This window comes from Streptopelia decaocto, assembly GCF_964273445.1.
Source record: "Streptopelia decaocto genome assembly, chromosome: 3".
Classification (NCBI taxonomy): Eukaryota; Metazoa; Chordata; class Aves; order Columbiformes; family Columbidae; genus Streptopelia; species Streptopelia decaocto.
The window spans coordinates 67,328,004-67,355,424 of record NC_138656.1 but is presented as its reverse complement, the minus strand read 5'-3'; the positions used below and the strand labels follow the sequence as shown (position 1 = coordinate 67,355,424).

Sequence of the window (27,421 nt, the reverse complement as noted above, 5' to 3'; positions counted from 1 at the left end):
AATGCCTTTCAGCAGAGGTCAGCACTTTGGAGGCTGTTCCTAACAAAGATGCAAACTCACCTGAACGAGAATGAGACAACTGGTAAGTACACCAAGAGCCTAATTGGGAGGGCCTCCATGTATAATAAGCACTTCTTTAGCAGTGTTTATAAGCTGCCTCTTTCTGTGTGATGGGACATAGACACATGTCTGCCTTGGGTTACCTTTCTCCAGTCCATGGCATGGACAAGGACCAGATGCACTTGGGTGGTAAGTGTTTGGAGGTGCCTTCACCCCTCATTCCGAAAGAAGCAGGAGTTACAGGTGATTATGCCTTTACTGGAAACAGAACGTGGACAAAAATCAAGAGAGTAGCTATAAGATGCCATTTCTTTCTTCTCTGTTGAGGTGCTAGTCTTCTTTTACATTTTTATCTTGAGAATGATTGAGAAAGGTATGGCTATATTGGGAAAACAGTGACAGGTGAGCGTCTGGAGAGTGCACTGGTATTTGTCCTGACTTTCTGTGGTTCATAAATCAGACATCTGGGTCCTGAAGGCCGTGCTCAAAAGTATTGTCATTTAACAGCTCTCAGTAAAAATCACGTTCAAATCCCCCAGAAGTTTCATTTTACTCTGACAGGTCAAATTATTAGAGCACAGACATAACTGAGGATAGGGTGGGGAGGTGGACTCCTAAATGGTGTACATTAAAGATCTAAAGGCTCAGACCCTACAGGAAGGGATGCATGCCTCTCCCTGCCCTGTGTGGGCTGGACATCACTCTTGTTTCACCATCCAGCTATCTAGAGGTTTCTGCACAATGCTCCTGTTTGTGTGTTCCACGGATGGGGAGCAATCAGTAGTGATGGTAAAGTGCACACATCCTCTTAACTGGAGTCCCGAGGGACAAAGGAGCTTTGTGTGCGGGTTGGCAGGGAGCGTCCCCTCCGGAGACTTGTCCCTCTCCTGTTCACTGGGGGAGGTGGCTGGGGGAGGTGGCTCTCGTTGGGGACGTGTGGCTGGAACCCTTCCCTGATGCAGCTGGAGAAGGGGAGTGCTGAGCTGCAGCAGGTGGCAATTCCTTTTTACATTCCACAGCTAGAAACCAGCAGTCATTCAGTCCAAATTCTGGGTAAACTGATATCAGAAATCCTCTTATAGGAGGCATGTCTCTGTCTTCAAATGTCTAATGAGCCCAATTCAAGCAGCTTCAGTCTGTGCTACGTGCAGCAATGGGCCCTTTTTCCTCTGCTCCCAAGGGGCATTATGTTTTTGACATTTTCAGGTTTAAATTCAGTACAGCATCAGCCTCATCAATCACGGGATGAAGACAAATCCTGTCAGAGAATCCAGGCTTTATCTTTGCTTTTTACTCTTCTCTGACACACAGAAAGAGGAAAGGAAAAGACCTATCAAATGCTCCTAGGTTAGGTGATAGTATCAAGAGTCAGAAGTTAAAACTGGGCTATAGGTGCAAGGGGTGCAAGTTTCAATCTGAAAGGAGAACTCAGGAGACAGACTTTTTTACTCATTTTGCTTGCTTGTTCTGCTGTTCTGATTGTGTTTGCATTTTACAGGCCAAATTTTTATCATGATGGTTTTATTTCATTACAATTTTACACTAGTATAAAAAGAAAATATGTTATCAAATTTAATAGTTTTGTGTTTGTATTTGTATAAATTAACTCTTTAGCAAGCTATGTATTAGTTATTTCTACTGCAAAGCATCAGGAGATAAAAAACAGTCACAATATAGATGTGCTTACATAAAAATTGTATTCCCAAGGGAACACTAAAAAAAAAAAAACCCAGCCTAAAAGGCACATCCCTGTCCATAGTCTGTTATTTGGTATTTGAAGTTGATACAGGCAAGGACAGTAGTAAAGGCAGGCAACCTTAACAGAAAGCATCAGTTTAGCATACATTTCAAAACTTGCAGTACTGACAGCTTCTACAGCATTGCTGAGTCAGCGGCATAAGGGTGAAAGATTTGTGATCTTACTATCAGCAAGAGCATATGAAGACCTGATAGGGAAGGTAATGAAAATATTTGTGACGTTTTTGACTCTCACTGCCTTTTTTTTTTCTTTTTTCTTTTTTTCCTGACCCTTAAATTATGAATGGATATGGAAAACAAATGAATCATAATTTTCTGGTAGCAAGTATAACGTGTTCTGTTCCTTAACCGTGTTTTTGCTGCGTGCCTTTGTCCAAATGCCTCTCAGGCTTCACTACATGGTTAATTAGTTATTTACAACAAAGGTCTTTCAGGGTTTTGTGTTTTGTTTTTCAGTAGGCTGGTTTTGTGTTTCACTGCATGGATTATGTTGTTGTGTTTAAACCAAGGATTTGGGAAGGGCAGGTTTTGAGTTCTTTCCGACAGGTTGCTAAAGCACAGGAGGCCACAGGCAGCTTTCTCAATAGCTCATAACAACTCACTTGCTCTTTCCTGATCTTCCATTGCCATTTACCTTTGCAAAAGACACCTAAAATAATTTAATAATGGTCAGTGACCCTTGCCAAAATCAATGGATCCATTCTGCTATCGATTCCTGTGCAGTTTGAAAACTGTAACTGGGCCCTGGCATAGCTTAAAACTCAATAGACTGTTAGTGGCTTCTTAATTTTGATTTTGAAACATTGCATTTTTATCTGTTGGGGTCTGTTGCCCTGTTGAACAATAATGCCATTTACTGTGAGACACACAGCAGAAGTGCAGCTGAATAAATAATAACTGAATAGCTGAATAACATCTACACTGTGAAAGTAGATTTAAGGGCCGGCTTCCTTCTGTATAATAGGACTCCTCCAGTGCTGACTTCTAAAGTGTTATGAATAGCACAAATACCTGTTAGAGCTGTTAGGAGGGATCTGTATTACATGACAACGTATTGGGGGCAGGCAACATCTGCCACAAATGTTTACATATAATCAATTTCCTTTATTTTTCTAGCTTCAAAACAACATGCATTCGTTCTGTCTCTGCTCCTTGCTTTGCTCCTGCAACACACCTGTAGGACAGAGGCCAATATGACACTAAAATTAGAGACAACTGCAATTTTTTCCTACCTAAGCAAAACAAGTACAATTTGACATTTCAGCTGTGATACATGTGAAGTGACATATACATCATAACCATCCAATCACTGCACTTTCTTTATTACAAAAATCTTAATAGCACTGTTCTTGAAGAGCAGCAGTTTCAACTTTTTTCTAAGGAGGTCATCTAAAGATATAAGTAGTTGGTCAGTCCTGGATATGACTATCTAGCTGGGAGTGAGCTGTGGGAGCATTTTCATAATCAGTTTTAGTGTACAGTCATCCATATAAACTCAAACATCCTGTAATAGCAGTTCATGTGCACATAATCTGTTCTGGTGGGTCAGCGATGAGGGCATGGCAGAGGGGGGGCAGGTTCTAGTGACTTCAGCGAGCTTAGTAAAGGATGTCTCATTACCTCCTTAGACTCATACAGTGTCTACTCCTGTTGTTTTTACACTCATCTCCAGGATGCAGAAAGAATTTCTAAGTAGATTTGTTACTGGCATTTTGGCAGCTCTGGTCAGTCAGTGGCATTCACAAATTCAGTGGCTCTACTCGACTGTTCTGAAATCACATTGAATAAAGGAGAGGCGCTGTCAGAATAAATGGTTATAGCTGTGACTTATTTGAAAAATAAAATATAGATGGAATGGAAGATGACAAAGATGGAAGCCATCAGAACTGGAGCAGTCTTTTTCGAATGAAAATTAGAAGTGGTAGACTTTCAAATAATGAAAATGGCAGTAATTTGGGATAGAATCAAATAGGAAATATCAAGTCTATCTTGGAAATACTGCTGAGGCTGGTTGAACTTTGTGCATGAGTCATTTGCTGGGATTATTTTCATGAACATGTAGCAGTGTTCTTGCTGGGATGACGAGAGGTAGCAGGCTGTTGGAGCAGGCTGAGGAGCAGGCACAGCACTCACAGCCCAAAGGCTGCTCGGGTGGACCTGAGCTGTACAAACAAAGCAACCCACCAGAAACCCCAAAGGCATCAGCATCTTCATCAGCTCTTTGGCTGCTGGGTATGCCTGGAGGGCTGCTGGCAGAATGCACTTCAGAAAGCCACAATGCCCAGCTAAATGCAAACATCATTTCCTTAAACATGTTGTTCTTCTTTTACCCACACAGAGGAACACAACTCTAAACACTTATATTGAATTTCAGACTGGGAAAGCAAAAAGGGAGAAAGAAGCTGATGAAATTTCTCGTTTTTAACATTTGAGGGGAAATCTGGTATACTGAGAAGGTGGAAAGTCACTGTGGTGGACATGTTTTGCTTCAGCAGGCAGAGCATGGCTATATTCTCAGAAGTCACACTTAATGCTCTGGGGGGGAAAATGCAACACATCATTTATATGCCAGCTGTACTTTGTAGTTTGTCACTCCTCTCAACATAGAACTGTTGCCCTTTTTCATTTTCTGTCACCTTTGTAAGCTGATAGAGAATGTGACTGCATGGAGAGCGAGTCAAATGAGAAGGTTATAAGGTGCAATTTCCATTTTTGTTGTCAGACAGCATTGTCTTAGACTCAATAAGAAGCCTCCATCTGCAGTTTTCCAGGAGTCTGTTTCTTTAAAAAGATGTTTTCAAGATTGATTGGTATCAGGTGTGCAGTACCATGTGATTCAGGCGTTACTATGGTGACCACTTTTGGATAGAATGTCAGAGACTATAATTGCACTTAGAAAATCCTGGGCACAGTATGATAACCTGCACGGAAATAAGCTGTAGCCTCACTCAGACTTGGGTCTGTCTGTGTGAATTTGCTGATTTGTGACTGAAAGCTGCCAAAGATTGCATGCTGATGTTTGGGGGAGATTTTTCTCCCCTCTCCTTTCCTGTGTAATGAACAGGCAGGATTTGCTCTACACTATAAGAGGAAAGACTAAATCCTTTTGATCACCATCCCTCCTTAGCCCCTTTTGAGTCTGCAGCTCTTTCTGCATCTCAGGCTTGCAAATAAGCCAGGTCAGTGCTCTGCTGATGTCCATCCATGTGGCTCCGTTTGTGCCCACCTTCTGCTAGGGCATGTGAAAAAAGGTGCTTTACTGCCATACTGCCATCTGCCTGGTTGTACTGTAGACAGTGCCAAGCCCAAAATGCCTTCTCTGCCTTCTGCATAGCTCTGGCCGGTGATTAAAATTAAATTACCTTCAAAATGCTGCATGCTCACCCTTTGTATTAATATTTCATGGGTCCTAATGCTGCAGCCACGTGTTTGCCTTTTTACAGTGCAGCTGGTAGTAATGTAACACTTGGTCATTAACTTCTGCAGGGTTAGGGGCACAGGTTAATTGGCCTCTCTGACTTTACACTCCTGATGTCTGTACACAGGTAGTTTGACCTTTTGGCTGCCAAAGCCTGTAGATTCTTGGGTTTCTGCTTCAAGCCAAAGAAGTTGTAGTTGACATGAAAAGTAATAAGCTCACACAACTTATTAGCCTGAGTTCTGCATCAGTAGGATGAAAGGAAAAGTTGGTAAGCAGTGAGGAAAGTATGGTGTGGGTTCAAGGGTGAGGCAAGGGCTGAAGGAGCAGTGGAGTTAGAGGGTGACATGCTGCCCTGCCTCGATTCCTCCATCCCAGCTACTGCTGCTCCGCAGCAGCAAGGAGCTCCAGGCTCAGCCTCCTATGGTTGCCCTTAGGCAGGGTCGTATGAGCAGCCAAGGGAATCTTTTTTTCCATGACTTGCTGCATCTTTGCTCTTTTGGTCTCCTTGGAGGGCTGGGCCCTACACCACTGCAGCACAACAGACCTACGAGAACGTGTGTTGGTGTATCAGACTGTTACAGGAGATCGGATGTCATGGAAAGTTCTACCATTAGAAAAGAAAATTTCCCTGGAGTTTAGTGATGAAAGAAACCTTTCTGATGAAGTCTTGCACATTCCTGCAATTTTAATAAGGCTTGATCCTTTAAGTTGCTAAATAACTTCAGCTCTCCCCAATATTGGTAAAAGTCTAGCACACTCAGCACTCTCCAAAGTTAATGCTAGAAGGGTGACTGTTTGCACCTGATGTGTCCTGGTGGTCTCTCTTAAGCCTGCAGCTGCTATTTTGAAAGAAAAAATTAGAAAGTAAGACAAAGTAAGTGATTATGGCCTCAGTTGTACATAGTGCTTAAGCATGTGTTTTTAAGCATGCAACTGCAAAAATTAAACACTTGAGTGCTCCTATGTACTGAAGCTATGCAGTACAATGGTGTATGGTGCTACAGCTTGGAGTTAAAGTAGGATTTGATTGTGTATTGCACTTCAGTTTATTGATTTGACATTACCCTGTACTGTGTTTGAGTTGTCTTTTGCTAGGTAATAAGTGGGCTCTAATACAATAAATAAATGGAACATAGTCAAATAATTAAAGGTGAGTGTAGTTAGCAGTCCTTTAAGTTAACTTTGTCATGTCCCCACTGTATTAAGTCTGTGCCCTTCAGCTGTGCTGGGAGTATTTTAGAAGCCAGAGTTAATCCAGGGGTCAAACTCTTAAACTGAATTTTCCCATTGACTTTAATGATATTCATGAATGAATTTGAGATCAATGAACTGTAAGGAACAGTTCCAAATATGACAAAAAATAAACCAGACCCTAATACAGGCATTGAGCAGTTCGAAAAACTGAATATCAAAAGCAGATACAGAGCGAAAGAAGTCAGACTTCATATAGCATAGGGCTCAAACACCAATATTGAGACTGACTGAAATCTGAAGGGATGGTAAACAAGAGCATCTGTCCTTTCAAAGACCATGTTTGTTAATAAAGAAATAACAAGCGTGTTAATTGGCTGCTTTGCATCTAACTATATAAATAAGACTGGAAAATTCCAACCAAAGACACTACAGACAGACAGGAGAGTCAAATGCTGAATTGTTTGGCATGAAAGTGAAAGCTTCCACAGCTGGTTCCTTACTTAAGAAAACTGTGGCAGAGGAAGCAACTTAACTCAGTAATTATTGCCTTATTCTTCACATTTTTACTTCTCTTTCCCTGATTTCTTGCTTCTCTGTGGGGAAGGGCTTTCTTTTCTGATTTTGCTGTGTTCCTCTGAGCGACAGAAACAACAGAAAACCATCTGGAAACCAGACAGTGCCAGCCCCATTCAGAATAAAGAAAGCTGATTTTTGATGCCTGATTTGGAGTACCGCATGCTCTGCTCTGCATGTCTCACAGCCGAACTGCAAAGCTGCCACTGTGCCCAATTTCCAAAAGTTGGAAGCCCTTACAGTGGTAGTTCCCCATCTTTTGCACACCTGTCAGGGTGAGCTGCTCAACCAGAAAACTCTTGGTAACTGCAGCCGTCTTATCCTGCTTTGTGTGTTCCCTACAGCAAGTTTAACATTACTCACCAAGGAAGGTGTAATGACATACAAGGCTGCACTCGTTAGACCACATATGGAAGACCACCCAGGTTTGCTCCTGACTTACCAAAAGGGTGTTGATAAACTGGAGTAGGACATCACCAGGTTGGTCAGGGAAGGAACACTTGCCCTGTGAGGAGAGACTGAAGGATGGCGGCTTGTTCAGCTTGGAGAAGACTTTGGGGTGACCTAAGAGCAGCCTTCCCATATGTATAAGGTGTTACTGAGAAGATGCAGCCAGGCTTTTTACTGAGTTGTGCAGGAGGGAAACGAGATCATGGTCATGAACTAGAACACGGCTGATTTGGACTTGAGCTAAGAAAAAGCTTTTTCTTCATGAAGACAGTCAAGCCCTGGCACAGGTTGCCCAGTGAAGTTGTGGAGTCTCCATCCTTGGAGATACTCAAAAGCTGACTCGACAAATCCCTGAGTACCGTGATCTAAATTCATTACTGCTTTGAGTGGGAGGTTGGAGCAGATGACCTTCTGAGGTCACTTCCATCCTGAATTATTCTATGATTTTTTTTATCATCGAGTTTTCAGCCTTGCTTTATCCTCTACTTCTGGCTCTGTCCCAGATATCTCCTCCTGGCTGCATAGCCTGTCCCACTCTCAGAGGCCTACAAGCAATGCAAGATATTACTGCTATTCTCTACCAAGTGAGCCTTGACATGATTAAAAGTGTGCTGGTTTTGAGATGTTGACAAACTCCTATTTCGACAAAACCCTACCTTGTCTTCATAAGCCAGACGCTTAGCCAGGACTTGTAGGCAACTGTCTTGGCAGGAAAGTGTTTGCTTTCCTTTCCTGCTGCCATCTATTTTCTTTAGAATGATGTTCTGTTGTCTTTAGCATTGCTGCTCATCTGGAAGCTAGTATTTAACTTCTCAAAATGATGGCTGGCAAGAAGCCATAGCAATAATTAGCAGGAAGGCAGAACAGCTTTCCAACAAACACTTAGCTGAGGTAGTTTAGCATAACAAAAATGAAGTTTTATTTCTGCTTCAGCAAATGAAGAAATAATAATGTCTAGTGTTCTAGCCTCAAATAAGTTCAGAGAACTTGTATTCAGGGTCCAAAATAAAGTGGAGCTGTTTCTCGGTGCAAAAGCAGGCAATGAGCCCAAGACAGTGGATACATGTTCATTTAGGCAAAAACAGATGGAAAAAAAAAATCCCTTAAGCCCCATACAGCAAAACAGTAGTCATTGGCAAGAGACTTAGTGACTTCATCAGGGAAGTGTAAAATGTGTTTCACACCCAGTCATCATGTTGACTTATTCTGTACCGGAGTTCAAACGTGTGCCAGTGCATCCCTGTGGCCTTGTAAATCTGCTTGTTGAGGAAGACCGTTCTGACCAACGCTGGAAGTGTAAGTCAGTGATTTCCACCTGGCTGCCTCAGCCATTTACTCCCATCTGAACAGAAGAACTTTGTTTTCACTGCGAAAGAGGTGATTGCTCCTGTTCTTTCAGGAGACTGACATTTTAGGGTATCCCTAAATTTACTTGTGTTTGATATTCTGAAGGAAGCATCAAGCGGACTGTGGCCTCTGAGAAGCCACCAGAATCTGCCTCCCTCCAGACCTTTCTTCATGTCTCATGCATCCCATCTGTCCGTAAAGTACTCAACGAAGTCAAGTAGGATTCCTTGCTTTGATTTAATTAGGTGTTTTAGTTGTCCCAAAAGCAGTGACCCTAATTCATTTTCATATGCAGAACTCTTTTTTTAGAAGACTAGACAGAATATGTTTGTACTCTTCCTAATTACATCACTTGTTCCCTTCCCCTCAGCTGACTTTGAGAAAAACTCAGAAAGCTCGTGCTTTTCTTCAGCAGCATAGTTAAAATCCATACATAATGGGCAGATACAAAGACATCATCTCAAATGTGCCCATGAATGGTCTGAAATAATGACTTAGTAATAAATGTGAAATGAAGTTAGGGAAACTGCAGAACTTGTTTTCTTTCCTAAAATTAAAGGGACTCAAAGGTCAGATATCTCATGTGGATTAGTGACATGCCAAGTTTCTAAAATTGTGATAAAGTGTATAAGAAGGACACTTTCTTTTTGGGCCACTATTGAAGGTTTGTTATTACATCTTTTCCCCCAAAGTCTTACTTTTGGAACTGAGATTTGCTCGACTGGCTGACAACAAGGAGAGCAAAGAGTCTGTCTGAGAAAACACAAAGCCTTGGGTTGACAGCAAGGTAGGATCATCAGTTTGTCTGTCAAAAGTCACTTCATTTCATCCAGTTATGCTGCCTTGACAACAGGTCATCAGTGTTTTCTTAGCAGTTGCTGAGTTCAACAACTGCAAATTCAGTGATTAACTCAGGATGTGCCTGAGAACTTACCTCCAAAAAAAGCAATGCAAACAAGCTTTTGCAGAACTTGGGTAAACAGGCTTTCTATTTGATGAGAAGAACCAAACCAGGGGCCTTTTCTGATGTATGAAGTATGTGTTGGCATCAGTTCAGACTTCACTATGTGATGGACCAGCTCTTGAACTCAGTGCAGCTTGTCAGTATTCAGGATTGAAGTGGTAGTAGTAGTAGACACACAGATGATGTTAAGATTATAAACGCAGAAGCTCTGATGCTTACAAGTTTCCAAAATAATCACATAATTATCTTATATTTATTTTGGACCTGTTAGTGGTCTGTTTTTCTCAAGAACTTTGTGTCTAACTGCTTACACAGACCTCCTTTACCTTTTTCAGGACTCTATCTCCAGTATTACTGACAAACTAATGTATGGAATGCATTTAAACTTCACTAAAGGCTGGCAAGAGCCATATTTTTTTCCTGAGTTTAGTTGTATTAAAACTGTCTAAAAAATTTTCCAGAGTAAATAATCACTGTTTGATTTGAGTACAGGCAAATAATACATATAATTAAAAACTGACCCTTCAACTTTCTTTTCATCGTGTTCCTTTCTTTGTAGGTGTGCTAACTCCTCACTATAGCAAGGACAAATTCTAATAACCATACCTGGAGGGAGATAAGAGAAGTCAAACTATTAGTTGCAGTGAGTCAACATAGCACATAGCAACAGAGGCAATTACAACTGCCCTGTCATCAAATTAGCAGGCCTGTGTTGTGATTCATCTCATTTACTTTCAGTTACAAAAAAGAATGTAAATGTCATAAGATGTTTGGCAACTGTTGTCTCTAAGAGAACAGCTTCTTGTTGGGGTCCTCTTTAACAGTATTTTGCTAATGTAATACTGGCAATGCAAGGAAAATATTATTTCAGAGAAATACTCAGTAGTTCCTTGCAGCATGGCCAATGTTTTCAGTGTCAAGCCTTATTTAAATAAACATGCAGTGTTTTGGTTTAATTTTGTTTTGCTTTTACTCATGTTTGGTTTAACCCCTTTCTAACAGCTCAGTGCTGCAGACACTTTTTTTTTTTCCAGCCAGTTGGGAGCTCATTAGAGATGAGGACAGGTAAGAATTCATGGTTTGTGGGGACAACAAAATGAGCACAATCATTATGGCACTCATCTGGAAATGTGGAAGTTGTGAATGTTAGACTGACTCCAAGACGTCTTTCCTCTTGTATAAGAAATATTTAGTGCATAAATTACAGAAGCAGTCTGTAGGTTTCAAGCATAATATTTTTCCTCTGTGTTTCAAGCGGTGGCCTGATGAATGTCAGTCCTGACCACCAGCTTCTGTGATATGCTTTTTTTCCCCTCAAAGAGAGCATTGTATTAGAGGTTAAGGTGTAAAGACTAGGGCAAAACTTGCATTGACATCAGAAGAGCAGAATTTCAGTTACAACGCTTGTGCACAGTGGAAAGTGCTATTGCTGAACTTGATCTCCTCCCCAGGGATCAAACAATTCACCCAAGAGACAGAGGCTCAAGGCAGTTTTCCTTCAAATCACTAGGTATTCTCCTCTGGGCATGTTTTCCAAAGGAGGAATGAACCCTGCCTGGTGTTTTGAAGGAGTCATTGCAGAGGTGATGATTTCTTCATCAGCTGAAGCGAGCAGTGAGTAATGTGAGTGCTGCCTGGCAACCCAGAGCAAGGCAGAGATCCCTGGGCTTGCCCTTCTCCCAGGGGTTACCTGTTGGTTACTTCCAGGGGGCTCTCCTGTCATCAATGAGTTTTGCAGGTGGAAGCAGTTTTCTGAAGCATCCAACTTGGTAGAGGAAACTTTGGCATTCAGTTCTGCAGTTTAGCTTCTTTCTGCTTTGCAGGTCTGGTACCTCAAGCAAAGGTATTATGGCACCTCTCATATATACATCCACTCTTGGCTGAAAAACTAAGAAAAATCCATTCCTAGATGCTATGAAGAATTGTGGTGTGTGAAACAAGAAAAGAGGCTAGATGAGGTCCAGGGACAGTAATGGGCCTTCATCATGACAGTCTACAAAAAGCTTGACTTCGCATATGTCTGCAGTAGGCTTGACTCCGTCTTTATTTACTTTAGAGAGAAAGTTGGTTTTCTACCAGTGCTGGTGTGAGTCTGAACAGTTCCATAGCCAGTGAAGTCATCTTACCTTAACGGCTATGACAAACAGCATTTAGAGAAAAAAGAATTTGGGTGACATGTGTCTCTAGACTTAGTGTAGGAAATGTGGAGGTATCCATACATAATAATACAAAACAAATGCAAATTACAAATAACCTGAAATGCCTTTATAAGGTAAGCATTTTATTTAGAAATCTAAGAGCATTCTGGACATTAAGCCAATGATGTATCTCATGGTCTGGTTTTCATTTCTTTAAAAACTTCATACAAGAAAACTTGGTCTGTAAAAGGAATGGTTCAGACTTGACTGCTTCTCAAATGCACTGAACTTCAGTTGATAAGACTTTCTTAATCTGTCAAGAAATTAATAAACAGCTCTTCTTATTGTAGGAAAAGTCAGCAAATAAAGGTCTGAGCAATATTATTTGGCAAATAAACATCTTCAAATGAGAAATGTGAAAGTTATTTCTTGATAAGTGATGATATGCCAGAATAGACTTTCCACAACCCAAACATTATGTTGTTTGGGAGATTCTGAATACTGTCAGCACTGCAAGCCCAAAAAGGTTTTTCTTAGTTTACAGCAAATAATCTATCCTTACATATGTAGTGGGCATACTTTCATTAAAAGTTCCTGCTGCATATTAGGAAGCTGTAAGTTCATTAGTTTATCTGTTACCAAGCCACTTGTCAAACTTCTGAGTGTGCAAGTGTTGTTGCTGAGTCACAGCTTTGCAAGCTGCAGTAACGGTTCAGAAAAAATGTCCTTTAGCTGGTAGAAATCCTGAAGAGCTGCAAAGATGTACAATATATATGCTTCTTCACTTTCAAATAGAAAAGAGAGAACCCATCAACAGACCTTCTGTTATGTGCTTGTTGTCTTATTTCTCTCCTCAGCATGTAGGTAACTATAAAGCAGCGAAAATCAACACAGAAAATGCCAGGTTTGAAAGGGCATATGTGCAAAGAAAGCATTTCAGGCTAAGCATGTGGTTCAGAGCTCTGACTGTACCAGTGGTTTGTTCACTAATATATCAGCTGAAGTAAAAACACAGGTTTTGGTCTTCAGGTGAGCAACAGATTTGGAAGAAGATATAATGTTAACTTGAGATAATGTGCTTTCTGGCTGATTCCAGGCATGATTTATTGAAGGGAGGGGGAATAGAAGGAGAGAAGATAGGTTGGAAAGAGGGTTAATGGGGCTCTAGCCATTGCATCACCCCAGCTGGGGGGTGTGTGTGTGCATCAGCATGGTGGCTACTGCAGCTGTGACCCCGATAATGTTTTTTGTTTCCCTTTATTCACACTAGTCTCTTCAGATCCTGGTTCTTAATTAGAAACCCGTTCTTGCTTTGCCTTGCCAACTATTCTTGTAAAATAAATGAAGCGTATCTTGTAACCAATGGCCAAGGACAGTTAACTCATTGAAGTTTCTTCTGGATAGTTAATTAAGTGAAACCAATAAAATAGCCATAATCGACAACTACAAGAGGAAAACTAATTTTACAGAGTGATAAAAGCTTCAGTGAGGATTGCAGTTTTTCCTGTAAATTTTTGCTTTCTTTATTATACCAGTTAACATTGCAGAAATGTTGAGGTGGAGGTTGAGAATTGGTGTAGTTTATTTTGCAGTGTTTTGAAATCCAGTAATTTCACCATGATGAACCCCTACCAACTTCAAAATGCTGATCTTTGTATTATTATTCTAATAACTTTCTGGAGCAGCATTTTTTCTAACTAGTACCTGTGGAACAGGCCGGGGTTCTCTGACCCCTTCGCAAAGTTTGTGCTGGGTTTCATGAAGTATTATCACTTAATATGAAAGTGCAGAGGGAAGAATGTTAATCTGAGAGAGAATACGGGGAAGAAAATGTTATACTTGGCAAGTGCTGAATTGTGGAATAGATCAGTGTAGACTTTAATGTGGTTTCATACTGTACCCAAATAAATACATAACTGATTTGAAGGCTAACTTAATATAACCATTTAAGCAAATTGTTTCCTTTTTTAATCTTTATTTATAGGTTAAACATTTGGAACAGAGATGACACAGTACTTTAGTAAATAAGTAATTGGCTGATGTGAAGAATATGTGGTAAGACCCTGATTGCTCTGCATTTGCAGCAGTTGAGTTTTACTCAGCTTGGGTCCTCTATGATGGAAGAAACCTATCCAGTGGTAATAAAACCCCACCTTCCCTGGAGCTCCCTACCAGTGGGTGACTGACCCTGAAAAATGTCAGGCGGAGACTATCTTGACTTTCTACAAAATGTTGAGTCATTTCCTCAACTGAGAAGTTAATTCTTCCTCAGTGTTCCTTTCCTTTTTTTTTTTTTTTCCCCTGCTGACGTACTCACCACACGAACAGCTTTTTTTATTTGTATAGCTTCAAACCTTTCTGGTTGTTTTTTCCAGTGTTGATTTACTTCACTGATAGTTGTGTGAGGGCAGGTTATTTTTGAGGAGACAGTGGAAGCCAGAGCTGCTGGCACCTTCCTGGTTGTTCCTCTCCATGACTGCCCACAGCTCGAGCGGTGGCTTTCTTCTGCAGCTCACACCCAGCCACTCTCCAAGAAGGACGATGCTGTGGGGCTGCAGGCATACCTGAATGGTGAACTTTAAGGTACTTGGCGTTTTTGGGAGCAGAACAGGGCAGATTGGCCAGCTGACCATACTAGACGACCCCCTGGTTGTTTCTCTATGCAAATCGTCTGACAGCTAATAGAAAATAAAGCAGTATGGTTATTTCCAAGTAGCTTTCTTGTCTGCTGTGAAACTCTCTGTTTGTAGACACTGAAATGTTAACTCTGTTGTAGACATTTGCTGAAAATGCGGTGAGAAAATATGATTTCTCTCATTACAGTGTGAAAGCCATTTTTATGCCAGAGTTATGTGTTGTTGCTTCAGACAGCAGGATGCCATCGCACAGACACGGCTGGCTCTCCTACATGGCATCCAGGCAGCTGTTGCCACTTTTGGGGTGAACACAGCAGCACTGCTGGCGCAGAGAGATTTGCTCTCCTTTATGGGAGGATGGAGAATTAGTTTTATGATCTGGTTGTTAAGGACTTATTTTTGTACCAGAAATGCCCTGAATGGAAAGACTGAAGTCCAGAAGTCTGCCTGTAAGGCATGTGTAATTTTATGTGATTTTGGAGTCTGTGTATTTATTTTAAATGTATTCAAGTTTCATTTCCCTCTTGGCAACTGTTCAGCTTTCCCTTGGCATTTTGCTGTAGTCAGCTGAAAGCCAGACATTGAGATCACATTCTAGTTGTTTCTGGGTGTCTCTGGTATTCATCAACCCCTTTTTGCTGTCCTGTAAGTAGATTTTTTTCTTATGCTCTCATTAGATGTATTCTACAATTTGTGTTCTCTACCTCTTTCAGGCTGTTTTTAAGTTATTGTGACAACATTTCATAAGCATTTATCATTCCTAATGAACTTTAAAGAGCTGTGCTTGTCTCCTACTGCTTTGAACAAACTAAGCAAACAGAAAAGTTCCCTATTTAAATGTTCCTAGCCTTGATGATGTTCTCCTGCTTGCTGGGCTTCACACACCTCAGAAGTCATCTCTATCTTTCAAGGCTCTCTGCTGAAACACTTAAGTAAGATTCTTCTTTGGTATAATAAATGTGGTTAGATTGAAAAAAAAATACTCTAGATTATATATTCAAATGCTGTTCTTTGGCTGTGAGTCAGTACTTTAGGGAGTTCCCTAATGAGAAGTACAGCAATGGGTTCCGTTTCTCTGTGGGTGCCTTTCTTCCTTCTTCAGAGGGGGAGAGGGATTCATCAGGCTAAACCGGGGGAACCCACCATCCATGTGGCCCTTCAAACACATTTTATCGTGTCTGCCCTGTAGAGTCATCACAGCCAGGCTTCTGGAGCTCTCTGTGACTAGGAGGAGTCTGAGATGGAGCACTGTCCACAAACAGCTCTGAACTGAGCACAAATAGCTGCTTGTGCTTGGACCTGGCCTGTCAGGTCTTCTCTCAGTTGTCACAAATTTGGTGGACTCTTTGCAGTTTAGAGAGGAGTGTTGAAACTTCTAAGGTGGAAACAAATCTTGATCCCCCCCAATATGAATAAAAGAGCAGGGCTTTTGTGGAGGGATATCTGCAGAGATTTATTTGAGTGTAAGAGTGTTTCCCACGATGCCTGTAGTCTTTTGTAGCTCTTCAAGAACAGGAGGTCATCTGCAGAAAAAAGTCCCCTGAAATCGCAACATCTGCAGTTCTCCACCCAGATTCATGCAAGACTCTAAGGAGGAGGTGTAGGCTCTACTCACCTCCAGTGTTGTGTGAAGTTTAGTAAAAGGGAATCCACCGTCTCTAAGGATATGTTTTCAATGGGAAAGCATTACAAGCATCCTTCTTATTTTTGACCAGCTTTTGAAGATACAGTTCTTAATGCAGAAGTAAATGCCAGTACATAAGACAAGGAGTAAATGTTTTGAGTACAACAACATCAGCATAACCCCACCAAAGAACTGGAGTCAGTCAGGATCACTTCCAGATTTTGTTTTGAAAAGTTTAACTCCACACTTCCACAAACAAAACTCCCCTGAAGTTTCCATTAAGAAATGCAATTAGGTCTGTGTGTTTGTGGGAAAGGTTCATCTTTGTAGAATGTGTCCTCCAGAACAGTACTGCTGTTGGTTTCGATCTGTCTAGAAATAGAATTAACAGTTTGCAAAAAGACCCGCTCAATGAATGCCTGCCTGTTTTCCTCCTTCTCTTCTTATCTGTGCTTAATAAGACAATGTGGTGGGGGGAAAAAAAAGCCACTTCTGAGGAATTTGCATGGGGAAAAAACAAAAAAAAAAAGAGAGAGATTAATTTACACTGCCAGGTGTGAGGCTGTAATATGATTATGCTGGCAAAGCTAAAAAAGGAAATGTTCAGAGCTCATAGCCATTTTAGAAGAGGTCATTAGCTTAGCAGATGGGAAAAATTTGTTTCTGAGCATGCAGCAGCTCCTGAACTCAAACAACATGTTACACAGGTATGTACACAAGCTGGGCAAACGCCGTGGAGGCAGCAAAATCCTAAGAGGAGCTTGCAAGGATGGGGTATTTCCAATTTAAAATCTGAAGGCTACAAAACGCCAGCACTGAGCAGTTCTCTTTATGTGAGTGGAAATGGGTTCTTTTGGGCACCTCGTTCCTTGGCATCACCGTGCCTCCAGCTGGGCGAGTGACATGGCAGATGTGACTGACTCCCCCGCTCTGGGAGTCTTTGCTCCTTTGTCTGCCTTTCTGCGGGGAGCCTACGCGTGGTGATGCCGGGGAAGAGCCTCAGTGGGGACGGGGTCGGCTCTTGCTGGGGTGCTGTGGGGCTGGGTGGGGGCACTGGGACTTTCTGGGTGGAGTGAGAGTGTCCTGGGGGTGCGTGTTGCTGGGGGGTGAATTTGATGCTGCAGAAGGGCAGAGAAAGAGGAGAGCAGGCATTTACTGCCACGGGAAGGTCGGAAGAGGGGAGGCAGGGCTGGTGCTGCACCTTTCAGGGTGAAGGAGGGAGGAGTTGATGTGCAGGATGCCCAGTCTCCTTACATGGCCTGTGTGGCTGCTTGGGTTTGACCGTCTTGGTCTCAGTGCTGGATAAGAGCACACAGGAACCACCCTGTGATAAAGCCAAGCAAGGTCTGGGCTTTCCTGGCCTCCTAACATTTTAGGAAGTGTCCTGTACCACCAGGGCTGTACGCAGGCTCTTTCCAGGGTGAGGAAGCCCTGTGAGGTCATGTTGGTGTGCTTGCGGGGATATAACCAGCAAATGGGAACTTCAGAAGTAATGAAGAGCCTCGCAATTAAAGCACTCACTGTATCCATTCAACCTGGCTGTACTCCCAACCCATGCCAGCCCCTTACCACATCCAAGTAACTCTTCAGCAGAGCTGGCAAGCTCTCTCTTGCCTGGACCTAGTAAAAAGTTCTGTTAAAGTTGATCTGATTCAGGAATGGCATGGTTCTAACAGACCCTTGTGCAGTGGAAGTGTGGATTCCTTTACAACAGAAAACAGTTTTCAGTAGGAGAATCCTACCCAATTCTGCTCCAAAGGAAAGCAGAGTAAAAGCATTTGCTCAGACAAATCTTACTTGTTTTTGCAACTCCTTGTTGGGAGAATGGATGTGGTCTGACACATCAAAACTAAACCCACCTCTCCGTCAGAATATAGCAGACTAAATGTTAAACTAAAAATAATAAAGGTGACGGAAAAAGAAAGCTCTGTGTTAAACTTCTAAAACAAAAACATTCAGTATGTGGACCTCCCAACTAATGTTGTTTGTATGACAAATAGGAGCAAGACTTGATGGCTTTCTTATATTTTGGGTTCCACCTGTCTGTTCTTCCTTAAGTGTCAACGGCCCATGTAGGCTAAGGAAGTTAAATAAAAATTCTGTGCCTGGTGGCATTCCAACTGAAAATAGCTTAAGGGTCAAGCTGTACTTGATTCAAGTCATTTATAAAAAACACACGTTAACTTTCTACTCTGTCATCTTTTAAATGGTCCTATATCTACTGGGTGTTTTCACTGCCTCATTATAATTTGGAATATAAATACACTTTTTTTGGTCCTTATTTGAAGCACTTTATCCAGGTATTTCAATAGGAGGGCATGTTTACTGAAGGATCATTTACCATAATGTAAAAGACTCTTCTAAAGCCATCTGCCTTAATTAGAGGTCATTTTAATTGATTTGAAATACATTAATTCATCTGTGTGGAAATTATCTGACTGCCAGCCCAGTACATGCCTTGGAAATTACTGTTTGGTGTTTGTTCTCAAACAATACATAGGCTATAATAATTGAAAGTAGGGATTTGCTTTTAGGGCTTACTTTTTTGAGAGGCAATAATTTTTCCCAATTGCCAAGTAAGCTCAGGGAGACAATAAAATAATTTCCTTAGTATATTTTACTAGACTTTTGATCGAAATATGTCTGTTTTACCAAACTAGTCTATACCCACGAAGCTCTAAGACAGGTAGGCTGTTTTAATGTCCTAGGGTAAGGGCATTGGAGGGTAATAGAGATGATTCATACTTTCATAAAATAGAATTATATTGAAAGGCTAAAGAAATTAAACTAAATGAATCCCAGGTGTAATTCCACTGACTGGTTTAGGCTTATAACTAGTATGAATTTCACCTATTAGGCCTATTCTCATAGGAAAAAGAGACAGTCTGAAATAGCATGAAAGTCAGGGGTTTATAAATCACTGTGATCAGTCGTATCCTTTCAGCAGAGATGCAGAGGCAACAAATGGAGTCATCTAAAAACAGGAAGGCAAGAGCAAGTGTAGTACTGTGGATAAACCCTTCACATAAAATTAATCCAAAATAAGCTGCAAGGAAAAAGTTCTTAGTGTATACTGTGGCTAATGATATAGACTGTTCGTTTCCATAATTAGTCCCCAAGACATTGTGTGTTTGGGGTTATTTTTTTCATTTATTTGAAATTCTGTTTCATCAGTGCTATTCACTGGAGCAAGGTATAGCAGGCTTATTCGCAGAAAATTTAATGACAAGATGCTCTCATATATTTGTTCTCTCATATTCCCTGTTCTGTGGAAAATTTTGTTTGTTAAGTTTTTCCTCCGGTCTCAAAATTTTCTATCAGAGGAGTAAATCTGCGATTTGCCTTGTTCTGGTCATTGTACCTGTGTGTGCATGTAAATGCCACGCAGTCTCTGGCCATTGAGGTGCAGTCACAGACTCTCTGGTGCAGACAAATAACCAGGGACTGTGTCAGCAGGTATGTGAACCACTGGAGACTCTTTATCTCCAAATCTGAGTGGGACAAATCTGACCAAGTGGCCTGCTCCTGAACGTTGATGAGCACATACTTAGTGCCATCTCCTGTCTGTGTTATCAAATTTCAATGGAAGGAACAGAAGCCCTGCAATTAGATGAAGTTAAGCACATGCATAAATGCAGGATCGAAATGTAAACCTATACTATCCAGATAATGTTTCAGTGAACTGTAATTGATTGAATTTAGTAAGTTAAAGTCTATTGTAAATATAATTGGGAAGTCTTGTGAATCAAAGTAATTATTTAACTTAAATTATAAGGCTATGAGAAGACACATTTCTCAAGTCTCAGTCTATTTTCTTGGTGAGTCACTGCAGAATTGGGCGGATTTTTCTACCTGTAATTTCATTAAAGTCATTAAAATGGACTACTGCCAAGATTGAACAGGTATGCTCTAGAGGATATGACCTGAGTGGAATTGTATTAGAGTAGGCATCATGTTGAACGAAAATGAAAAATTATTCATTTAATATTGAAGAAATATTGTATCTGAAGCAAAGACATAAGCTAAAGCATAAATTAAATATAAATGGAACATACAGAGCAGGCAACTTAGGATCTAGATTAAAAATGCAATTTTAGAAGACAGTGCAGAAAAGTTGTGTGACGTGACTTCTCAAAATGTAGCTACATGTCCTATTGATTTTTCATCTTTGTGAATGCTGACATGTCACTGACATGTCAAACACAGCAATAGGAAACTTCAGTGACTCATTAAACGGTGTTTCAGTGTACCAAGGTGACTTGCAGCTGGGTCTTAGCTCCATTTGGTTTGTATTAGACTTCACATCCCAAATGGCGGTTTTCTGACTGGGCTCACTTAAAGTCATCATATTATTGTGAAAAGTACAGTGATCTCTGTTGGTTCATCTTCCTCTGAGGGGAAACTGAACCAAAATTATTTTGTAGAACTTTCCAGCATCAGTGGTCACCTAAGGACACAGTCAAGACCATGTTTTTAGGAAGAGAAAATGTCTTTTATTAGTTAGAAAACAGTCATTGGAAAAATTTTTGGGTAGACCAGCTCTCCTTCCATCTGAGAAGCCTTTATAGAATTATCCTACAATAGTTCACTTATATTTAGAAAATCAAAGACCTTTTACTACCCTTGAACTGAGTTAATAAAATAATATTTTATTAACTAACTAAACATTTATTGAGTTGCGCACACACTATTTTCTTTCCGACACCCTATCCAGTGAAGAATGCTACATGAAGTATTTTTGATTGGTTTTCCAGAAGCATTCATGGATTAGCCTGAAGAATAGTTCAGGAAATGCAGATCATTTCTGGGATAGAAGACCCCGCAACTGAAGCAAGAGACAAAATAAATAATTATGGGGGGAAGTAGTTATGCGGGGCTTCATGGTGGCATGTCTGTGTGGAAACTTGCATTGCAGTTGCTTGTTTTTCTGAGGGGTCTGTACAACATCTGTCTGCAAAGATCATCACAAATAGCTAGGTATTCAGTTAAATAAGTGTTGTGGCACTTCATTGTCACAAAATAATTTATTGACCTCAAAAATAATTAAAAAAAATTGGTGTAGTAAACTGTCCATGTATTTCTTTTACAGACTCTTCAGGTTTTCTACATGTGGGCATATTGGAATAATTACACACATAACGTTTTAAGCAAAACAATGCCTGTTTTACTGCTACCTGGCTAGTTTGCTGCTAATCCATAGGGTCTCTGTAGTGCGTATCTCTACGCGCATCCTCCAGCAGACCTGGTCCCCTGAAATGTTCCCCAAACCCCACCAAGCCTCTCCTCCTCCCTGCCTCCACAACCCTTGTCCTGCAAAGACACTCCAGATTATTGATTTAATTCCTTTTCCTCAGTAAGGTTCCGGAGGCTTCTTTCTTCCTGTGTCGCTTTAGCTTGCCATGTCATTTTTTTTATCTCAGACAGACCCTCAGTTAATCTTCTCTCTGTGTACTAAGCCGTCATTGCAGGCTCCCCACGCCTCTTCCTTCTCTGTCATCCTTGTGCTCCTGCCTTTTACCCCTTTGTGCCCACATGCAGCTACCAGGCAACTCCTCTTCCTCTGCAACTCCTTCTCTTCTGTAAACACTTCCACGAGGATCTCCATTCCTGGGGACCTCCTGTCCGTACCAGTACCCTTTGATTGACTCTGAACTACATGGCAACATTCCTCATTCATGTCAGTAAGATTTGGGGCCTTATCCAGTAAGAGAATTTTGGTACATAGGTGTGTTGGTTATGTGCATAGGATTGTCCCATTCTCATACCTCTGCTAAATTGTAAATTCATCTTCTCTCAATTGCTTTTTATGTTGCACTGTGCTCATTGCTTTACTAGAGGGCACTGCATAAGTGGACTCCAGTGTGTTTGCTGCCTTAGCCTTTCCCAGTGGTTTTGTCAGTAGTTTTCTTCCCCAGAGCTGGCAAACAGAGAAGCAAATCCCTTGCTGCTTCTAATAAAGAATACAGTACTGACAGATGCATGTGCTGGCTTATGGAGCTGTTGACTTGTCTGTGTTGCAGGAAGCATTTGCTGGGACAGCAGGTACCAAAGCAGAGAGAAAAGTCCTTTGATTCTTCCCTAAAGAATTCTCAGTTCAAAGGCTGAGGAACAAGGAGATCAGAGAGGCTGCAGGGAAGGTGTAGTGCATGTATGACTAGTAACAGAACTAAGTGGTACAGTAAGAATGCTCATTTCCTTGTGTGCCTTTGGCAATGTGAAATACCATAAATACAAAGTTAACTGCAATGCTGTAGTTGCAGGGCTACTGCAAAATTAGCATTCAAAATGATTACTAAATAATTCCTAAATTACTCCTCAGGTATGTTCCTGTGGGTGGGCAAACTTCTCTTGGATTTCAGGCCAGATGCAAATCTTAAGGAAGGATTTGGAAGGGTGGAGCTCTGTGGCTGAACTCAGAAAGCATACTGTGTGTATATGAGGCATGGGATGTTTATACATTTTGCAATAGGAAATTAAAACTCTAGGAGGGATGAACGGCCAAAATAAAAGAGAAATAATTAGGTTGATTGGTTGGTTTGCTTCCATTGAGCTTCCTTTCTTATTCCATAGTAAGGGATGCATTTGATTTCTTTCCAGCATTGCTGGTGCATTAGAGTTTCTTCCCTGTTGAATTGTGTTTCCCATGAAGTCAACTAAAGCTTATGTCTATCATTGCTTTTGGTCACTCAGAGACATTTGGAAAGTGCCTTGCTCGCTTGTATTGACTGCCTTCAGCCAATGTCACTTCATTTATTACTCGCTACAGATAACTTCTGATTCAGTGGTCAGTATCATGACCCCTTCCCCTCTCTTCGTTATTTTATTTCACAATAGGAAAATTGTACCATTACTTAGAACTGCTATTGGCTTCTTAATGTGTTCTCCGTACATCAGATCACTCTGCGTACTCAAACACAGCTCACGGTAAAGCTGTCCTATTCTGTTCAGGTTTGTAAAGGGTGAACCACACCATGGTATCTGTTTGTTCTCCTGAAGTCTAACAACAGTATGACTAATAAATTATGTGGCTTTTTTTCCTCTTGTCTTTTCCATGAGTATAATACTGGCTTTATGGAGCTGATCAGGATATTGAGCTGAATTTTTTGAAGTACCAGTATGAGGAAGAAAAAAGTCCATCCTATTTAATTTGTATAGAAAGTGATTTCATGCCATACATACCTGGTAACACTGGCATGCCGTCCTGGCTTACTCCAGCCCTTTCAGCTGCAGTACCTATACAAGTGCACTTACGCTTTTTAGGAGACAGCAAAAGATATGTGTTGCATTTGGAGTTGAAGATTGATGTGGTTTGTGATGGTCCTTAATACTTAATAAAATTATTTCCTCATGCCTTATGAAAGCATAGACAAGATTTATCTAGAAATTTGACTTACCAAGGGACAAAATCTGTCAGCTCCTGTCTTTATCCTATAGCTTTGGCCAAGATTTTCAGATTCTGTACCCCAAACTGATGAGCATCTGAGCCATATGATCAAGATCTTGGCCCTTCATTCAGAGCTTCTGAGAGCACCAAGGCAGGAGATGGAGGAATGGTGTAATCTTAGTATCCCAGGCTGACCAGTTTAGGACTGGGAAAATCATGTATGGAAGCCATTTTTGCACACTATCAGTAAGGATGTTGTCCCTAGTGCAAGAGTGTAGAGTAGGTCATATATCCAGACAGGAAAAAACACACAAGACATTGGTGTTTAATGTCTGTCCAGCTGTGTACACTGCAAAGAACCACAAGTGAAATCATGTTATGCAATGTACCAAACTTTCAAATATCTTCCCAAAAATATCATGTGTTTTATCGGCTGTAATATTCATACCAAGGCAGAAGATGTAGAAGGACTCAGACATGCTTCTGCACTGTAGATTTACGGAGATGGGATATAATTTAGTTTCCCTGTATGGGAAAACAGCTCATGAATTTTGCAGAGAACATGCACTAGAAAGGCCATCTCTGTTGATACGGGAAACCCAAATAATCTTTCTGACATGAAATAATAAAAGGAACTCTTGTTTCAACTTTAGTGATGCATTAAAAAACCTGAAAGCTAACAAATCTACTTTTTTTTTTTTTCCCCAGGGTGATTCACTTCTAACTTCCGTATAGTTAGCTATATAGTTAGGCTATGTTGCTTTCATGTATTAAGAAACGTGGTCTTGTCCTAAACCCCAAACAGAATCAGGACTCCTGTGTTTGATATAGGTATGGTAAAGACCACTTGCTTATTTTTCTGTGTGCTTCCCAGCACGAGGCTTAATGAGTGTGTTACAAATGTTACTGATGAGAAAAAATGTGTAACAGAAATTTTTCTCACAGAAATTGCTATGCAGGTTACTGTTAGTTATCACCATAATCTCTAGACTGTCTTCCATAAAAGCATGAATGTTCCTAATTTTTCTCCTTTTCTGTGGTCCAGTAATACTTCAGGATAAAGCGTAAGGATTACATGAGCGCGTATAATGAAAATGTTCCTATTCCACGATTTTTGGGAGGAGGAGGCAAAGCTGTCAGGGTGCAGCTGCAGCAGAGGATGTGAAAGCATGGCAACTGCATAGCGAGGAGATGTGGTTTTCATCTCAGCCGCACAGGGCAAACCACTTCATACTATAAGTTTTCTGTTCTCCTTACTTAGAAGCTTCTGAATCTGTAGACTTCTGGGGTAAAGATGCATAGAGAATACTCGTTACTTACAAGTAAATAAAATCCAACTACACACAAATGAAAGGACTAAAGTTTTTTCTGAATAAAGTAAGATCAAGACACAAAATCAATCAATCTGGCTCTAAGAGTCCTACTTGGCTCTCTTACATTTTTCAGGTGTTTGTGAGAGGATTTCATGCTTTCCAGATTGTTCCTACAAAAGGGGCATTCAAAATGAACACTGTTTGGGAACTGTAGCTTTCTCTGATATTGCAGACAAAGACTATTTGTAAGAGCTAAGAGGAAAGTTTTTGAGAGGAGACAAGCACCTGTGTGGCAAGAAGTGATGTGTTCGGTATTTTAGTCTCCTCCATGGACTTGCAACAATAGCAGTGTCAGGAACCTTCTGACATTTCCTGAGGAATAGTTTGTCCTTCTAAGCAGAACAAAACCAGTATTTTGTCTCTGTGTAAGACAGTAAAGAGATCAGAAGAAAAAAGAGCTTTCACTAATGCATATGTTGGTGATTTATCTACTTCCTAACAGATAGGGTGAGGAAGAGACAGCCCTGACATTTAATATGGACTGTGGCACCTGCTACAACTGAGCACCGTAAACTGTTTTTTCCCTTTATTCTCAACATGAGGTGTTTCAGGAGACTTGTTTGTTCTTTTCCTTTGTCATTTACTTAAATAAATTCTCATCAGCTCCTGTGACTCATTTTCCCTCAAGAGGCTGGAAATGCTGCCAACAAAGGAAGATTCAAAGATTAACAAACTAGCTCTCTTGCTTAGAGAAAATCCCACTGGTAGTTTACCTGTGATTGCTTTGTCTGAGGACACTTACTTATATGTCTGATAGATCCAGTAACTGAGTTTTACTTTTGCTTGTAGCTAGTTTTCATGAGCCTAGTGTTTCCTTCCCCCTTGCACACCTCAGTGGTACATTGTGCGTGCCGGGTGGTCCTGCAGGGATTTCATTGGCTTGTTATGAGAAAATTAACCCAGTACTCCCTAAAACCCCCTAGTGCTATCTCATGGCCTTGTAAGGCGCTGTGAAGTCAGTCTGGTGCCATGGAGTACTGATGGAGAACTAGCTGGGATGTCAGTCAAAGCCTTCGGTCTCTAATTTTAGCAGGTGGGCTTTTCTGGGAGGTCCACCTGCCTTCCTACTGCTGCTTTTCTGAAAACAGCTGGCATCCCTGCTCAACCTTTTTTTCCACCCAGTCACCTTCAGCTTTTGGGAGGCCTGGTTTCTGCCATGGAAAAAAGGGAGCCGGGGAAGTACAGAACCTTCTGCTCTGGAAATCTGTCACTATTCTTTTAGAGCTGCACATCATTAGTCTGGCGAGCTGTGACACGGGAGAAAAATGACAACAGTAATTTGGAAGCTGAGAGAAGCAACTGCATGTAGGCATTGGCAAGATGGAAGTATCTTTTACTTGGATGAGGCTACAGTGAAATCAGTGAAGCTGAAGGAGATGTTGTCAGTGGGAGGAGGAGTGGAACTGGGAAAATAGATGCTGTGCACACGGCGATTATTTACTCTGTAAGGAAGCACGAAAAATGCTACACATAACAGATGCAAAAAGATGCCAAAAAGATAGTTATTTCCTGATGGATATCTTAAAAAAAGTTAAAGATAGAAACAGATGAAGAGTGGAGAAACTCTGCATCCTTACTTGGATGTAGGCCTTAGAAAATACTATTGTAAGAGAGCACCAGAATGAAATTGAACAAAATCTTTAGAATGTTAAAGAACAAAATACCATCTATCTAAAGTACAGCAGCAATCTGGTTTGAATATGGCCTGTCATATTTGGAAACAGACTTAAGTTTTGATTTATATGTACCTAAATGGACTTAAGTTTTTATTTGTAATGTCAGTTCTAAGCCTGCTGGGGTAGTCCGTCATCTTTCAAATACACTTAGAATATCCTGTGCCAGTGCAGTGGGTAGCCCTGAGCTTTTGAACTCAAGTCTTCTCAGCCTCTAATACCTTAAGTGTAGTATAGAAAAAACAAAGGTGAAGAAAACATAATGGTAACTGCTACAGATATAAAGGATGTTGTACTTTTATTATTTTTAGATAGCTACGTTTGAGTTCTGGCCACTGGACTGATGGATAATGATCAGCTGATTTTCTGTCTGACAGATGTTCTAGATTTATCTCTGCACACTTTTTAATCAAGCACATAAATCAAAATTCACGTACACAAAAGAGTCAGACTGTGTCCTTCATCATCTTCCTGGGTTGTCTCATATTATACAATGAAGGGAGATAACATCAGGGGAGAAAGAGACGAGCTGGAGAGAAAAGGGAGGAATTTGAAACAAGTGCACAAGGTGGGTAAGATGAAACTGTACTACAGAAGAGAGTAGTTTCATATAGCATGAGTTGTAGAGCAGATTCTCTCTGTTTTAGAAGTAACCATTTAGGGACCAAAACATCCATGCAGGAGAGAAAAGAGAAAAAAACCCAACAAGTCCACAATACGGGTTTGAGAAAGTCTTTGGTGTGTTTTGATGTTAATGTCATTCTGTGCATCTTTATGTGAACAGCAGTCGGCTCACAACAGTGTTACTGTCTCACCAACTAAATGG

At 40.9% G+C, this 27,421-nt stretch overlaps 1 protein-coding gene across 5 annotated transcripts in view; it reads left to right on the top strand.

The window, feature by feature from the left end:
- Positions 1 to 27,421, top strand: part of PKIB (cAMP-dependent protein kinase inhibitor beta) — a 54,803-nt gene that overhangs the window by 19,759 nt on the left and 7,623 nt on the right. Inside the window, exon 1 of one of the 5 annotated variants that reach the window (XM_082047938.1) lies at positions 14,471 to 14,488. The exons of 2 other annotated variants lie outside the window; for them this stretch is intronic. The gene's annotated coding sequence lies outside the window, so the exon portion shown is untranslated. Of the gene's footprint in view, positions 1 to 14,470; positions 14,489 to 15,103; positions 15,187 to 27,145; positions 27,164 to 27,421 lie in introns of those variants that run through there. 2 more of the 5 variants (XM_082047934.1, XM_082047937.1) reach the window with 2 other exon arrangements.